Below are 10,539 nucleotides of genomic sequence, written 5' to 3' on the forward strand. Positions count from 1 at the left end.
AGGTGAATTCTGTCGGGGTGACCCAGCGGTCAATAGAAGAATTGAAAAAGAGGTGGTACGACCTCAGAGGGCGTGCCAAAGAGAGACTTGCAGAGAGGCTGGGTGAGCGACTTGCCACTGGTAGAGGAGAGCCCACTGCCACACCCAACACCCCACTGGAGGACCTCGTGGAGGACACTCTGACTCCTGAAGCCTGCGTGGAGGTCATCCAGCTGGACTCCACCCGACCCACCCAACAATCCCAAGGTAAATGCCATGCGACTGCGAGCCCGTACCCTAACAATGCCCATGACCCCTGAGCTAGCAATTTGTCAACCCCAGTAATGCAGGCCATGCACACCTGAAATGCCCTATTGCATTGTGGGAGTTGTAGTGTAATAAACAATCCGAGTTAGCCCAACACAGGCAGACCTGTCAATTCAAAGTAATTCCAAAAGCCAGTCAGGGAAAGCAGGCCTGCATGCATGTAGCAACATCTCATGTGCAAGCGACATATCATTAATCATGCACCCATTTACATCACAGGTGCAGCAGAGGAGCCCAGCATCGACAGCGAGGCCCTACATATAGATGAGTACCCGGAGGACACCGAGGGTGAGGGCCAACCTGAACCAGGACCATCTCAGCCTCCTGCAGCAGTACCACCACAACCCCCCATGTGAGCAGGGCCACTCCTGCAGCCACAGGTGCCCAGCAACCACCCCAACCGACACCCACGGCAGTGGTACAGGCCACACCACCACCAGCCAGGAGGCAGACGAGGCGCACAGCCGGAGTCAGGTCGCAGTCCCGCGGACTAACGCGCCAGCTGCATGACACGCGCAGGCTGTCCATGCACGGGATCCTGGCCTGGCCATTGAACGCTGCATGCTTGCGGTACATCTTACGCAGGCGCGTCACCTGGCTGCCATACATCTACAGCTCACCAATACGGCGCAGCATGTTGGACAGCTGACCGCAGCTGTGCGAGAGAACAACCAGATCCTGGTCTCCCAGCAGGACATCACCCGCCGGCGCCACCGCCAGTTACTGACCCGCCTGACCGCCTACACCAGGTCTAATCATATTATTTGCAATGCAACATCTCAACTTGCCCGCAGGTCATTCACAATGCAGGTGCAAATGGTCCAGTGTTGCCAGGACGTTGCCAGGTCACTGGATCAGGTGACAGCAGCAGTGCTCAGAATGCAGCCAAGTGGCCATGGTGAACCAGGGGGTGGTGATGATGCCAGCGAGGGCACGTCAAGCCACAGCAGCATGTCCTTGCCGCCGGCGCCTGAACGCCGCCGCAGCAGCAGCCCCACTGCAGCATTAAGGGCCAACACTGCAATTGAGGACAGCGAGAGGCGACTGGGTGCCTCTGGACGGAGGCGCCACTGACACTTTTCACTCTGCCTACAGGGCCATGCAGTATCTGCAAGCAAGCCCTCTACCCCTGCATGGGGACGTATGACGCAATACTGTTACCATGTGCACTCATTGACATAAAAGCCACATTATTGTGATTGAACAATAAGAATTTATGGTTTAACGTAAATACGACTCATGTCATTATTACATTTGATATGTATGAGTGCAGTGTTGTGTGAGGGGAATGTGTGCACTAGAAACAGTTAATTGTGATGTGGTTGTGGCGCCTGAGTCCTTCTGCAGGATTCTCCCCGCATGCATGTCACACATGTGCAGGTGGGCGGTTGTCCCCTTCCGACTCACTGCCAGAGATCTCGACATGTATCCTGCGCTTGGTAGCAATGTTGTGGAGTATTGCACACACGGCCACGATGCGGCAGCAGACCTCAGGCTCGTATTTGATGGCCCCACCAGTCTTGTGAAGTATGAGGAATCTGCTCTTCAAAAGGCCAAATGTCCTCTCAATGCAATTTCTTGTGCATATGTGTGCAGCATTGTATCGCCGTTGATGTGGTGTTGCAGGGTTGAGGTATGGGGTGAGGAGGTACTCACAGAGACCGTAGGCGATGTCACCTAAATGAAAGGAGCAGAGGGTGAGTGCCTGTTCTGCGCAGCTACATGATCAGTGTACTATATGGGGGTATGTGTACTTATCTAGTAGGTGTCCTTCGCCAAAGTCTCCCCTGGCCAGTCATGTATGAATGCCACTGTGCGGGAATATGAAGGAGTCATGTGTGCTCCCCTGGTATTGTGCCACTATGTCCGTGATGTAAGTCTTAGCGTTGCACACCATCTGGATATTGAGGGAGTGGTAGGACTTGCAGTTGCGGTACATGTATTCCGTTTTGGCTGGTGGGCAGATGTGGATGTGGGTACAGTCAATGCATCCGATAACATGTGGGAAATGCGCAACGTTGTAGAAATGTAGCTTGGTCTCATTCAAGTTCTGTTGGGTGGTGGGGAATGAGATGTAGTGGTGTAGCTGGGTCAGCATAGCCTCCAGGAAACTCCTTAGGCAGCGGGACATGGTGCTCTGGGATATCACCCCTGCAACAGCGACTATCCCCTGGAAGCTTCCGGAGGCCAGTAGGTGCAGGCTGCACAGGACCTGGACATGGGTGGGCACGGCATTGGTCCTCCTTGTTGGGTGCTGCATCAGGGGGTCTGGGTCCCGGATCAGCTTCATGATCATTGGCCCATTAAGGCGGTACTTAGAGTAAATTTGCTCCGCAGTTTGGCCCAGCAGGGTGACCCGCAGGCGGAATATTCGCTCCTGGATCCTGCGTCTGTTCCGTGCTGCAGCCTGGAGCCTACGCCGCCTGACCACCATGTAGAGTCCTGGCATTGTGTGAGTCCTCATGCTACTACTGTGTTTCCTTAAGTGTGTTTGTTCAGCACTGCACCTGTGGCTCGTTAGTTGATTTTTTTTTTTTTTAATTCCTTCATGGTTACCACCTGCTTTTGGTTCTCCTTAAATTGCGCCTCGCAAATAGCGATTTTCAGCTTCTTCGCTATTTGCGAGTTTTCATGAATGGCGTTTGAGACTATTTTGCGAAATAGCAATTTAAATCGCAGAATCCATGGATTCTCGCTATTTCCGATTCGCTATGGGGGTTTCTCCTAGATTCTGCGATTTATTTTGCGATTTCGCAATTTTATTTTTTCGAATTCGCACATTCTCTGTTTTTGGCATGATGAATTGCTTTTCTGGTAATTGCGATCACAATAGCTAATTCGCAGCTATTGCGATCGCAATTTTGCTTCATGAATCTGGCTGTAAGAGACTCAACACTGACTGGACATGGGAATTAAAAGGGAGCAAAGGGCATTTAAAAGAAAGTGATACCAATCATGTAATTGTGATAATTCATGTTAGTAATAGTGTAGTTATGTATATGCTCTCACTGAGAGCCATTATCGTGAATGTCACATTCTAAATGTGATAATCCACCGCTGTGACATAACAACCGTAGGATACAGATCTCGTAACTTACTGTTGCTACGTTATAAAGAAATTCCAGGCTGGTATGGCTGGGCTCTGTAAGAGCTTGTTAGAGCAGCGCTGGAGTGCAGGGAACACTTATTTTGGAGACAAGTAGCGGGAATGCGTGACAGGAGGTAATTTGGGACAGGGAGGAGAGGGCATGTTATGTGAGGCTCCCCCTTTACTCCTCTGCCCCAGTGTAGAAGATGAAAAGAGGGATATATGATTTGGGGAAGGGCCACACAAGAAAAAATTATAGATGGGTAAAAAACGAATTAAGGGGATTTATTTTTTAATTTCAAAGAATGTTTATTGGGTTTTGAACAAGGAAAACAAAAGAGAAACAATACGCTAATACATGGCAAGATATGCAGTTACATATAAAGGTTCTCTTGTACAAGATTATTTAATGGGTAATAAGCAGTAGAAAAAACAAAAGGGGGGAAAGAAGAAAATCATAGTAGAAATAAAACAAATTCTAGTGTGAAATAATAGTTTAAGGAGAAATGGGCTCAAGAGGTTTCCAGCAGTCGTGCGCAAACCTGCGACTTAGTGCAAATTGCAAGGACATATGTTTTAAAGTACATATACATTTGAAAAGTTTCGAAATACATCTCATACATTGCGCACTTTTAAAATGCACACGTTTAGGAAGGTAACAGTCTGGCGATGGGTAAGAATGGGGTTCAGTATCAGTAGTCAAGAAGAGGTCTTGTGATCAGGTAGGGGGGACTTAAGGAGGGTTGGTATTGGCAAAACAGTTGTTGAGAATTCGCCAGGGTGAGTTTTGAAGAGGTACCCTGGCAGCTCCCCTTAAGTAAGCAATTCAATTCAGCCAGGGTGGAAACAAAGTAGAAGCTGTTGTTTTCCAATTAGCGAGCACGGACTTACAGGCTGCAGATAATAGAATGTCTACAAGGAGGCTTCATTTGCGGGTCTAGGAATCTCAGTTTTAGGGAAAGAAAGTCTCTTTTCAGATGGACTCCGAGTACACTGTGGATGAAGTCGAATAATGAAGTTCCAGAATGGAGAGACCACGCTGCAGTGTAAAAGTAAGTGGGTGAGGTTCCCCGTGGCTTCATTGCAGTTCCAACATGTTGGATTCCCTTTAGGGACAACTTATAGTCATGCAGGGGTCCAGAATGGCCTCTTTAGAAGCCAGTATTTTGTTTAGGAGACAGAGGGAGTGATTTTATGGGATACAACGGATTTCAATATTAGAAGCCAAGATTCTGGAGCAATAGACCCCCAGGTATCCAATTTAGTTTGAAGCTTTGAGAATTTCCTTTCCTATTGCCTCTTCTGAGGCACAATCATTACATTTCCGAAAGTGTAAACTGGTGACTAGGTGCTTGTGATGGTATGCACTAAGAACATCATGAGCAAAACATACAAACCAGGAGTCTCACTGAGACAATCTGATTTATTTCACATATTTATCTGGACCAATCCCTGGTGAAAGCTGGTATATAAACTGCTCGGCAACTTATTTATTTTAATTTCTATAGCTCCTTTATCCAAAGCTCTTTACAAATAACTAATGAATAGGTTCATTAAATGAATACAAAAATGCTATGGAACAAAAAAGGTGGAAAAAAAACACAGTAAGGAACCAAGGTACAGCAAGCATTGTTTTATCATGTTTTTTGGGAAGCTGTTGTGTTGGGGAGGCTGTTGGACCTCGGTCAATTAAAAAATATATATTGGCTAGAAGAAAAACATATTTCTCGATAAGCACACATAGCCATAGCAGTACCTGGCACTGCAGGGATCTACTTTGAGTGTGAATGTTTTTCTGGTGTCATGGCAAGCTGCTGTCACTCACAGTGAAGTTAGCCATTGCTATACAGAGCAGAAGGAAATATGTGAATGTCACAATAACAGACCAATGGATGAGGAGAGCTGGCTGAAAGCCCCAATAAGTATTTTATACATATAATTTTAGCAAAATCTAAAGGTCTTGGATAAAACCAGACATATTAAAGGCCAGAAGTCCACATTGTTTCATAAAAACATGCAGTAGATTAAATGAAAAATGAATGACTAAAATCCCATTTTCACTTAGAAATGCTGCTGGATCCACGCCTGGTTTTCCACAAGCCGTGAGTGAGCAGCGAGCGTGTGGAGTGCGAGAACGCCAAGACCAATGGGCAACGCCAACGCCAACACCGAGACGGGGAGGCTGTCGCCGTGCTGTCGTAATTTGGATGACTGGGTTAGCGTTAAGCTTTGCTACACGTTATTTCCCTTATCTTGGCCTTAGTTGTAAACGCCATTTTGTATGTTACAGCGGCCATTTTAGAGAATGAGTCGCCTCGTGGTCAGCATGCCCTTTAGTCCTTCTTCCGTCCCACTGACCACTTAAGTTTGCCCAGCAACAGGCTATTTTTAGTAACGGTCAAGCCCGCACATGCGCAGTTCCGATTGACCAGTCATCACTTAGGAATGTTCCGCCAAACTGACCAGTGGTGTTGTAACCCCTCCCATGAGTTGGCTGTGTTCCAAAAATGACCATATATGTACCTAAAACTCGGTAACTATGTACCGCCTACCTTTTAATGTCTGTAAAACTGAAGGACTTACACCGATGTTCGGTGTGATACTTCTTGCATTACCGAAGGGTGCTGTAGGAATGTACCACCACCCCATGGGGTCTTAATAAACTTGTCTTTTACATTTTCTAGTTTCCGTGCCAACAGTTCTTACGGTGTAGAGGGTATTCTGCGGAGTATGTAGGCCTGGAGAACCCAATACCACAAATTGGCGACCACGAAGGGACTCATCGGCGACTCGGATGCCCGAAGGAGAGGTCGTGACGAAGGATTGGAAACTCGCCATGGACGCATACGCTGCCACTGAGTGACCCGAGTCTTGGCACCCACGGTGTTTTCTTCCCTTCCTTCTGATCTGACCTTCCAGGTGGCGCCGGTCCCCGACTGAGATCCTGCTCGTCTGCGTTGCTGTACAGTGCCTGTTTGGCTGATTTGATCAAAGACCTTGGCAGTTGGAACCTGGATATTTGAGATTTGGGTAAGAATTGTGATTGGTAAGGTAGTCTGCGGACGCTTACTGTGGTTCTATGAATATGACTATGATTTGAGTTAGCTAACATTTGAGTTTGTGAATTTGATTCTATATGTGTAGTGCACTTCACATAGGCAGGCATGTAGAGATGTTTCTCTAACTTTGTTTGTATTTTGAGCTGCACATTTGTGTGAAGAATAGTAAGTGCCATTTTTTACGGTATCACGTTTCCGTGGTACTTTTGAACATGCCTGTTTTAAGCACACTCCGAGGGATGTGCTGTCTTGGGAATGGTACCACATACAGATTAAACGAATCTCAGCCGGCTCCCCCAGAGGGGACCCCTAACCGCGAAATGTACATCAAATTTGGCCTTCGCCCTATATTGTACAGTAAACTATGGAATAAATATACCAAGTCTGATCCCGAGTTGCAATGGCCACTACATGGGTCATTTGATTTACGAAAGGTTCAGTTTGTGGAGCAATGTTTGTTTCAACGCAGGTCTAGACAGGATATGTTTGATTGTGTACGAATGTGGGAGAAAGCAGTGCGTGAACGAATGAAGCGTGAGATAGCCTTGGCGGAAAAAGAGCAGCGCAAGGCTGCTCGAGATAAAGCTTTACAGCTGGAGGAGAAGGAGTTGGAGGAGAAGAAAGAGAGGGAGGCACGGGAACGTAATTTGCAAACGACCGGTCAATTTCCTATTCGACGTCCGCTTTATCGTGTCCTTACTAATGAAGTTGATGATTTTTCGTTATTAGATCGATCTCCGCCTCCGTATGTTCAGCCTACGGCTCCGGACGAGGACTTCGGTGATGAAGATCGAGATAGTGCGAGTACGAGGTTAACTGCTAATAGAGCCGCGGAATTGCGTAGTTTCGCTAGGAAACTGAATCTGAATAAAATCACTATGTCAGAACTTAATGCTGAACAGAATAAGTGGTCAGAACGAGAACAGTTGTGTTTAAGTACTTTTGCAGATGAAGTTGTTGACCGATTCCGTAAGAATTCAGAGGAATTAGAATATAAGGATATATCAGTTCATCATGAGACTATGCGTAATGGTTTATTTGATATCTCAGATGCGGATGCCTTTTTCCTACGATTGGTCCAGCTACGGGATGAAGCGTCCAGATTGCGGGAAGCACGAAAAGCAGCAGAGCAGTCTGTGCCGGGGTCGACGGAGTTAACCAAAGAGTGTTCTATCTTTGGAGCAGATAAGAGTTCTAAAGTGCATGTTATGCCTATGCGTGAAGCTGCACCTTTGTATGTTCCCCCTAAAGGGCAAGGTACCAGTGATGATAAATTATCTGGGGATGCAAAAGGGTATTTCATATATAATTGGGTGTATACGCCTTGGAATAGAGCGGATGTTATGGCGTTGAAAAACGCTTTGCCTGATCCCCGTAAAAATCCAGCAGCTTTCTATGAAGGAGTGGAGAGGGCTATTTCTTCTTGTGTTATGACGCTTGTTGATATAGATTTTTTCTTTGGGTTAATACTCCCCCCTGATATGTGGAGAGCGATTCGTAAGTTCGATGATCAAACAATGTTCGGAGCAACTTGGAAAGATATAAGCCAAGCTGACTTAGACAGGGAGCCTGCATGCAAACCTTGTCAATTGATTTTAGATCTTCCAACAGCTATTTTGAATAAATTGAAAACGCTTGTTCCCCCTAAAAAGATTGATTGGACTATGTTAGCATCGTGCAAACAGAAACAGGATGAATCGGTATCTGACTTCTTCACACATTTTGAAGAGGCGTTTCATGATTACAGTGGACAATTGTTAACAGACGATACGGGTAGGCATCTGTTTGTCGACAAGTATGTGGCTAATCTCCTACCGGAGATTGCAAAGCGGTTGAAAACAAGTGAAAGTTCCTGGACCACGGCGACCCCTGCGTCTTTGTTAACTATGGCTCAGTATTATGAGTGGCAGGAATTAGAGGCTAAAGAAAGTGTTGATAAGAAAGCGAAGGAGTTGAAGATGAAAGTGATGTTGGCACAGGTTCGCGGTGCGCAATCTAGAGGGAATGACAGAGGCAGGCGAGGAGGGGGTAATGCGTCGTATGGTCGTACCGATATTGCTGAGGACCAATGTGCGTATTGTAAAGAGTTTGGGCATTGGGCCGAAGATTGTCCGGTGCTTCGTGAGCAACGTAGTCAGCGTGGTCGAGGTGGTGGAAGGTCACGGAATAGTTATTCGGGAGCGAGAGGTGGTGGAGGTGATCGTGGTAGGTTTGAGGCGAGGGGTCGTGGTCAGGATGAACGAAATACTTTTGATCTGCGAAATCAGTATCAGATATCAGAGGGTGAGAACGTGGAGAGTCAGGACTATGTGCATGCATAGGATTGCGTAGGATGGGGTGTGGAATCGGTTGAAGTGCCAGTAGATCAAAGAGGTCCATATGTATCAGCGGGCGTTTTGGGTTCTACTGATCAGTTTTTAGTTGACACAGGAGTTACTCGTAGTGCTTTGTCTAAAAACTTGGTTCCAAGGGCTCCCCTGTCTGGCGAAACGATAACGTGTATAGGGTTCGATGGCACACCCTCTCCAAGCCCATTATCACGACCTCTTGCATTTTGCATTGATAAATTTTTTGGTTTTTGTCCATTTTTGTTGTCACCCCATACTCCAGACAATATTATGGGCATAGATTTGCTCAAATATTTTCGAGCAACGATACGCTGCGCTCCTGATGGAGTGCGGGTTATTTTGAATGACAATTATCCGGATTCAGGCAGACTCTGTACCATGCAAGAAATTGAAGCATTAGCCTCTCTCCCACACACGTTATGGGCGACATCAGATACGGGTGTGGGACAGATGCTCATCCCGCCTATTCGAATTACTGTTAAGGAGGAAGCATCTTTGCCACGTGTACCGCAGTACAAGATATCTAGAGAAGGTGAAATTGCCCTGACGCACATCGTTCAGGATTTGATTATTGCAGGAGTAGTGGAGAAAGTTCCTTACAATGTCTGTAACAGCCCTATTCTTCCGATCCTTAAGAAAGACACTGATGACAAAGTCTATCGATTTATTATTGACTTGAGAGAAATAAACAAAATTGTTGTTCCCCAGTACCCGGTGGTGTCTGACATCACCACCTTACTTACTTTGGTCCCCCCCACTGCCACGACTTTCTCTGTTATTGATCTTAAAAATGCGTTCTTTTCCATTCCCATCCATCCCGACAGCAGATACCTATTTGGCTTCACGTCAAATAATAAATCGTATAGATTTTGTCGTGTTCCTCAAGGTTACACAGAGAGTCCTAGCATTTATAGCCAGGCTTTAAAGCGGCAGCTTGATTCCTTTGAATTGCGATCTGGAGTAGCTCTTATTCAATACGTTGATGATCTCCTATTGGCTGCAGACACCTATGCACAATGTGAGGAGAGTACTCTTGCTTTGCTCTCCTTTTTGGCCCAGAATAATTACAAAGTCTCTAGGAAAAAGTTACAATACTGTAGACCAAAGGTGACCTACCTCGGTCCTCTTTTGTCTAAGGAGGGGCGTGCATTAACATCTGATCGAATTCAAGTGATTTTAGATACACCAGTCCCCCGCACTCAGAGAGATGTACGCGCCTTCATAGGATTAACGTCCTTTTGTAGACAGTGGATAATGGGGTTTTCGCACATTATAAAACCTTTGTTAGCGTTACTGTCAAAAACGACACCAATGCCTCTTGAATGGACAGATGAATGTCAAAATGCTTTTGAACAATTGAGACAGGCCCTTTGCTCTGCACCCGTCTTGGGTACACCAGATTACACAAAGATTTTCACGTTGTATGTGCACGAGAAAGATGGGTGCGCATTGTCGGTGTTAGTGCAGACACACGGGGATAAGCAGAGACCATGTGCGTACTTTTCAGCCATTCTTGATCCTGTAGCACGAGGGTTACCTGGGTGTTTCCGAGCAGTCGCAGCAACAGCAGTAGCTATACGACAGAGTGAGGGAATAGTTTTATCGCACAAACTGTTGGTGCTAGTTCCCCATGCAGTGGACGCCCTGCTAAATCAAACGAAAACCCAGTATCTTACAAGCGCGCGTTTAACAGGATATGAGCTTACACTTCTGGCGCCACATATCACACTAAAAAGAT

Source organism: Lissotriton vulgaris, chromosome 7 (assembly GCF_964263255.1).
Source record: "Lissotriton vulgaris chromosome 7, aLisVul1.2, whole genome shotgun sequence".
In the NCBI taxonomy this organism is placed as follows: Eukaryota; Metazoa; Chordata; class Amphibia; order Caudata; family Salamandridae; genus Lissotriton; species Lissotriton vulgaris.